Raw genomic sequence first — 7,618 nt, forward strand, 5'->3', positions numbered from 1 at the left:
TATATATATTAATAAAAACATACACACAAATATATGTATTAATATAAATAATATAAATTAATCATAATCCTTAATTTAATATTATATAATCTAATGAAATTATATCTAAACTAAAGTACCTTTACTAAGTACTATATAACCCTTATTTAATAATAATATCTAATATTTCGAAAAACATAATTAATAATTTGTTTAATAAATTTTCATATATTATTCAAATTGACTGATATGTACAAAATGCATCTTCATAACCAATTTAATACTAAAATTTTAAAAATAAAATTTATATCAACGATCAATTTCAACGCCTCACACGATACATGTCTTCGATGCAAATCATTATATCTACAAAATTAATAGAAACAGGTCTCACCGCCATTTTTTATTATATTTATGCCATTATTGTACGGGAAAAAAAATAACCGTCTAAACATCAAGTTAACAGAATATCAATAATTCAAACAATGCCTATTATAAACCACCGGTCTCATCTCGGTTTCCTTGAGAACATGGGTTTCACTTGCGGCTATCAAACTGCAATTCATGTGTTCTCTCATAGTTATTTGACTTCCAAAACACCCAGTAAAAGAGATGGAAAAGGAAAATCAACATAGTTTAATGTTATGCTTGATCTAGTCTCATTCTTGGCATCCCTTTATTTGCAGTAAAGTACATCATAACGCATCTTATGCAAATATTTATTGAAATTTGTTCACATTCCACCATTAGGTCATGAGAATGGATTGATAATTTTTTTTAATTTATCAATTATTTCTAGACGTTATTTTATTTTATACCATTTATTTTAGTATAATTTTAATATACAAATCTATTCAACATTTAAAAATAATTATTGGTAGAGATGGATTTATGACATTTTATCCTTTGGGTCAAAGTTTACCCGGGGAAGTTTGATGATAGTTTACACCGGGGAAGTTTACATAGAATATTTATTGTTTTCTCTTTTTTTTCAGTCAATTGATCAATTGGATGTTGTCGTCTTCTTATCTAGAATATTTATTGTTTATTTTTTATGAATTTTGATGGTGATAGTGTTTAAATTTCTTCGGGTTTTTTTTGCCATGTATTGATCATCTTAACAAATTAAGGGGGGCAAATTGTACTATGTAATTTGGTTTCTTTCCACTTAAGTGTATGCGTTTGATATCTTTTGTATTTTGACATTTAATGTATATATTTATTATCTTTTGTATTTTGACATTTGATGTATATATTTATTATTGATCGTTGGTTATGTTTTTGTTTTTGTTTTGGTTTTTATTGATTGATCGTGGTTGGTTATGTTTGAAGTTTTTGTTTTGGTTTTTATTGGTTGATTGTGGTTGGATATGTTTGAAGTTTTGTTTTGGTTCTTTACCAACAAGGATTTGAAGCATTTATGAACTAATAATTTTATCTTTCTTGTGAGTATGCAACATTTTTAACTTCAAAGTTTAACCAAGTTAACAGAGTTTTTTTGGTTCTTATCTTCAAATATTTAGTACTTCATAATTGAGTAGGGCTTCTATTATTACCATTTAGTGGATGATTGTGAGGTCTATAATTTCATCTTCCATGTTAATCTGAGCACTGCCATCTTTATCCATTTTTTGAGGATTTTTTTCCTATCTATTTTTCTCATTTTTTATCTTCTTATGAGAGTTTTTACTAGGGTATCTTTGCTAGAACCAAGTCTTTTTTTATGTTTACTTCCTAGGCTTGATTAAGAAAATGTTAGTGTTGGTATTTTCTAATGCTTCTTTTCAAGATGTGCCAATTGTTGTTAATTATAAGCTAATATAGGGTTCTCATCTACTAGTTGTCATAGTTATATTTAGTTAACTCTAGGACTCTTCCATTTTTATAAATGAAAGACTCTTTTGTGTATTTCGCAATGTAAGTAATACAAGATTGTATTTCATCAAAGTCTTATATATGCCACTCCATTAGAGGAAAGTTCATCAATTTAACTCTAGGCATCTTCCATTGTTATAAATGGAAGACATCTTTGTGTATTTTACAATATGAGTAATACAAAATACTCATTCATCATAGTATTGTATATTTGACTCCATTAGAGGAAATTACATCAAATATTTATGAATTTTCCACATTAACCTAATGTTATGTAGTACATCACTCTTGTAGAGAGAATTTCATTGGTGGTACTGTCTAACTATTCTATGTTTTATCTTTTTAGTTGGAATCTGACAATTCAATTCTTCACAAGATTATAATTTTTTATTAGTTTAATTGTGTTTTATAATGTGTAAATAGATTCAACTTCCCTCAAAAAACCTTGGGTCATTCAAATTTTGTAGACTAAATATCTCAAAAATCCAAATCTCACCAATCCTTGCCAAATTTTCTAACAAAAATTGATTGAAAAATATGCTTAAAAAAAATAAAAGTTATAAAAAAGAATAGGCAAATCTATAAATTTTTGGAAAAAGGTCCATCCCTAACCCAATTGGTCTAAAAACGTTTGTACATATAAATGTATATTCTATGGCGAGGGAAGTTGAAATGTATATTCTATCGTACAGAAGTTGATCGTCAATACAATAGCTAGATTATATCATTTTCAATATAAATTAATAATAAATATTTAATTATAAATAATTTATGTATTATCATATTTATAATCAAATTAAAAAATATTTTAGATTTAATTATGTTGATTTTAGTATAGTGGAGATGTTGTAATTTAATGGTTTATAAATATTTGATTCAATCTAAATTAAATTAAAATTAAAAAAATAATTAATTAATCATGCTAATCCGTTTATGCATTCAAAAACGCATTTTAAATGGAAAAAATCACATTCTTTCTTGAAATTGTTTTTCGTGATTCATGTGAAAAAACCTATTTCGTCAACTACACCCTGAAAAAACACAAATCCAATTTAATTATATATATCTCCACATCCAAAATATTAAATATATTGTAATACCTTGCAGCCCTTCTATAGTCGCTACAACACAAAGGTGGGTTTTAAGACAACATTTCAGACAATTTTTTGGTAAATTATCTTAACTTGAGAGAAAATAAAAACTTGTATATTGTCTTAAATATTGTCTTTAAGCGGGTGTCTCAAATTATTGTCTTAAAACATTGTCTATATGAAGTCAATATATAACACAAACATTATTGTCTCTTAAGAGACATTTCTTTCATTTTGTCTCTTGTGAAATGACAGATAGGATTAAAAACATATTGTGTTTATAGAGACGATATTTCTATAATTCTAACTATCGTCTCTCTAGAGACAATAAAAAATTATATTTAAATACAATACAATATCACTTTTGTCTTTATAGAGACATATAAAACAAACAATCTAGAAAAATATTTCACTATTGAAATAAATGAATATAAAAAGTATCTAATTAAATAAGCTACAATATCATTGATTAATCCATGTTAGGGCACAGTGGAATCGAACCACTAACCTCCTGCTTATAAGGCAGGTTCTCTTCCATTGAGCTAGCACACTTTAAAGAATTATGCGAGTTATAGTAATCCTTGAAATTGCATATATAGGTATTGATTTATAAAAAGAAGCTTGACAAATAATAGCATAATTGATGCAAGAGCATTCACCCCAAGTAAATCATTGTATATTAGTAGACATAGGGGGTCTTATGTTTTAGGGAAGCTGGTTTCCCAAGTATTGATTTAATATAAATATTTAGGCCTTTGTGTGATTTTCAATGAGAATAGAAATTAATTAGACATATTGGTAAATGTTCTCGAAATATAAGAGAACATGAGAGGATTAGGATTAGTTAGCAATTAGTTTGAAGAATAGTTCCTCAACTGTAAAGGAACTGTTAATAATGTATTGAAAAGGGAAAAAGAGGGAAGTTGAATGGGTTAGTTAGCCAGTTAGCCAGTAGGCCAACTAGAGTGAGAGTGTGCCTATATGCATTCGGGCAAGATAGGGAGAGAGGCCACTGTAATCATAAGATCAAGCCAGAGAGACAGAGTCTCGTTGTGTAATCAATTGTTATATGTTTATATATAGAAGAACTCAATTCTAAGTTCGAATGTGTGATCGAGTGTTGAACAATGAGTGATGGCTAAATTGTAATTCAATGTGTGTGTGTGTGTGTGTGTGTCCGCAGGCAGGTCGAGGTGAATGCATAGAGAGGAAGAGAGCGAGACAAAGGCTCACAACGGGCCGTTAATCCATTCGAAGCATCGAAGCAATGCTCTAGAATGACAGTGATTTGAAAATCGATAGAGTGAAGCCCAAGCAGAAGGGAATTGGGCAGTGGATGAGAATAAGGGCGGAACCTTAGAAAAACCTGAAAACCATAGAAACCTGTAGAAAAGGTGCAAAATCTAAGTAAATAGGTGGACAGAGAAATGGAGTGTTAACGCTCAACAACCGTTAGATTTGTAAGATCAACGGTTGAGATTAAATCGCGTCAGCAAAGAACCTTTTACAGTTATCGAAATCAAGCCGTGGAGGATTGTGATGAATGAGTGGCAATTGATCGCCGACCGTAGGATTGGGACCAGATCAACGGTCCAGATCTAATCGCAAGTTGGCAGTCGGAGGTGCCAAGGGACAGTGACGCGACATTGCAATATCACCGATAACGATAAACCGGCGATCGGAGTTCGAGCTTATCGACGTGCAGAGGAGTGCAATATGCGATCAGGCAGACCCAACAACGAGTTAAATGTTGGTTATATAATATTTGAAATTCGATGGCGTTATCACATATTAGGTGTGGAGGAGCCCTGTGTTAATGTGACCCGCAAAGGATTGGGTTTGCGATTGCGATAAAGGAAAACTTCGAGAATTGTGCCAAGACCATACCAAGGTAGTAAAGTTATTTTTTGCGATTAATTCCTTCACAAAGGGGTTATGAAAAGTTAAGCGCGCATATGTGAGGTCTTATATATATATATATATATATATATATATATATATATATATATATATATATATATATATATATATATATATATATAAGTCAAATGTTATAATGGATGGAAGCTTTTATACGTTAAAACCATGTATAACCAATGTTGAGAGGGATGGTTTAGTATATATGTGCAACCATAAGGTTTTGCAAATAATTGACAGTTTAATAACATTCAAATTTTAATCGTAGTTCGTTGCACCATAAGCAATAGGAACTATCACTACTTGCACGTCCACAATATATACTTTGCTTCCCAGTAAAAGATGCCTTCAAATGATCCATTGTCTCTGTGTTGATTGGAAGTTGTTTATGGTATATTTGGTGTTTTTTGGAGTAAATATTAACTCATACGTTATTAGTTGGTTCGCTATTTTTTCATTTTATTTATTAATACTGTATTCTTTCTATCAAATAAATAAACAAAATGTAAATGTAATAAATTAATGATTATCATAATATCAAAGATTCAAACCATGCCTGGCATAAATCGCTGGTCTCATCTCGGCTTCCTTGCGAAGATTAATTTTAATTTCATGTGTATCTCTCATAGTCATTTCACTGCCAAAACACCCAGTAAAAATCGAACAAAAAGAAACGTGTGGACTATTATTAAAATCAAAATAGTTTACAAGTAGACTAAAAGACTAGAAATTTTCAACTCTCCCTTGTTGTCGATGCGAAAACCAAACAAAACACGACGCTGTAAAAGTAGCTATTATTATATACACAGTGATTTAGTAATGGGCTGGCATGTCTAATCATATTATATTTCATGCTGAGATATCTGACTTTAAACTACGAGATGACCCCATGGGCTTTGAATGAACGAAATTAACATTACGATTTCCCACCGCCACTCCCTCGAAGCCCTTCTCGATCACCTATAAATACGAGACCTATGAAATCATATCATACCAATGTGGTACCTCTCTCCAGCAAAGTTGGACATTCAATTCATTTCCAAGCTATTCCTGGTTTTCATTATTGGCAGCGTTTGTGCTACAAATCCATCAGTTGCCTCCTATTATAAATCCCCACCTCCGAAACCATACCATTACAAATCACCTCCTCCTCCATCTCACATTCCATCTCCAGTACATTATAAGCTGCCCCCTTCACCCACACTCGTTCCTAAGCCCCCACTAGTGAAGAAACCACCGCCCGTGCATAGCAAACCTCCTCCTAAGGTGATGCCAATTTCTCCTCCATACAAATACAAATCTCCACCTCCTCCCAAACCAACTCTTGCTCCATATGCCAAGCCTACACCAATCCACAAGCCCCTACATCCTCCTTCACCACCAAAATCTTGGCCAACTCCTCTTCCTCCCCACCATGAACACCATGAGCACCATAAACATCATAAACCTTCTCCAGTGACCAAACCACCAAAAGATGCTCCAACCCCACCAGAAAAACCATACGGATACAAATATCCTCCTCCTCCCCCAAACCATGTCATAAGTCTTACTCCCCACAAACTAGTACCTACCTTCCTGCCTCCCCATCGCAAACCACCAATCTATCCCTCACTGTTATAGACAATTCTGTGCCTTACAGCAACAGGTATGAATTGTCAATAATCCAAGGGATCCAAAGTTCCCTAAACATGATGTTCCTACCTCTAGAGGAACAAGGTCAGCAAACCAACAGCTCTCAGATCAGTTCTCCACCTGAAAACACTAAAAAACAAGCAATCCTGAAATCAAAGCAGGTGCTCCACTAGGCTTCTGCGCTGAAACACAACTCCTCCATGGTGTACCTGCGTTGCAAAGCAGGTAGAACAAAGGCCACCTGCGTTGAGCGAGATTGGACAAGTGGCACACTGAGTCATTGCTTCAAAAATGACACTTGGATCAGGGATTTCACCTTGTGATGAGTCAGAGGCTCTGTTTCTCCAAGTGGAAGCAAAGTTCTCCAAGTGGACTCAAGAACTGAAGATCAACTGAAGAGAGAAAGGACACAAGGCATCTACACATCAGTTGCAAGCTGACTCATCCTTTCTTAATTCATCTATATATTGAGCTCTCTCCTATGAGCTCAGGAGGCTGGAATTTTGTGCAAAGTAATTATATGCTGTTGGTTTCACTATAGAGCTATTGGGTGATTGCTTGAAGGAGATGAAGAGGAGAAATTCTTTCTGCTGGGAGGTGTTGCTGGATTGGAGTCTTCAATGGTTGTAACACTCTCAGAACCTTTACTTCTTCATTAATAAAAGCTATTGAGGTTCTTCTATATGCTCTTGTTTCAATGATATATTGTGATAATTGTATATTTGATTTACACTAATCCCTGAATCAGTTATGATTGCATGTTGCTTGTAGTTTCCTTCTTTGCTATTTTGCAGGATCTCATTGTAGCTGGGCCATAAATAGAGAAAGGAGCTGGGAGCAAGCAGCCATAGAGAAGAGTTTGGATTCGACATTAAGCGCAAGGCAACGGTTAGTGCATTCTTTCATTTTTTTTTGCTTTCATAAAGAAGTAAACCTTCAGTAGTTTCCTTTACAGTTGTTGCTGAGGTACTATCACCCTTAGAGTGGGATAGGGTCATCCGAATCGGATACTTTTCCCTACAACAAACTGGCGACTCCGTTGGGGATCGTATCTGTTTGATTGTGTTTGTAGTATTTTGCTATTCATTTCCTGAACAAAAGAGTACCAAATCGAAAAGCTTTTG

This window comes from Pinus tabuliformis, chromosome 9, assembly GCF_031772625.1.
Source record: "Pinus tabuliformis cultivar Carrire ecotype Pingquan chromosome 9, CPIR1, whole genome shotgun sequence".
NCBI classification, from domain to species: Eukaryota; Viridiplantae; Streptophyta; class Pinopsida; order Pinales; family Pinaceae; genus Pinus; species Pinus tabuliformis.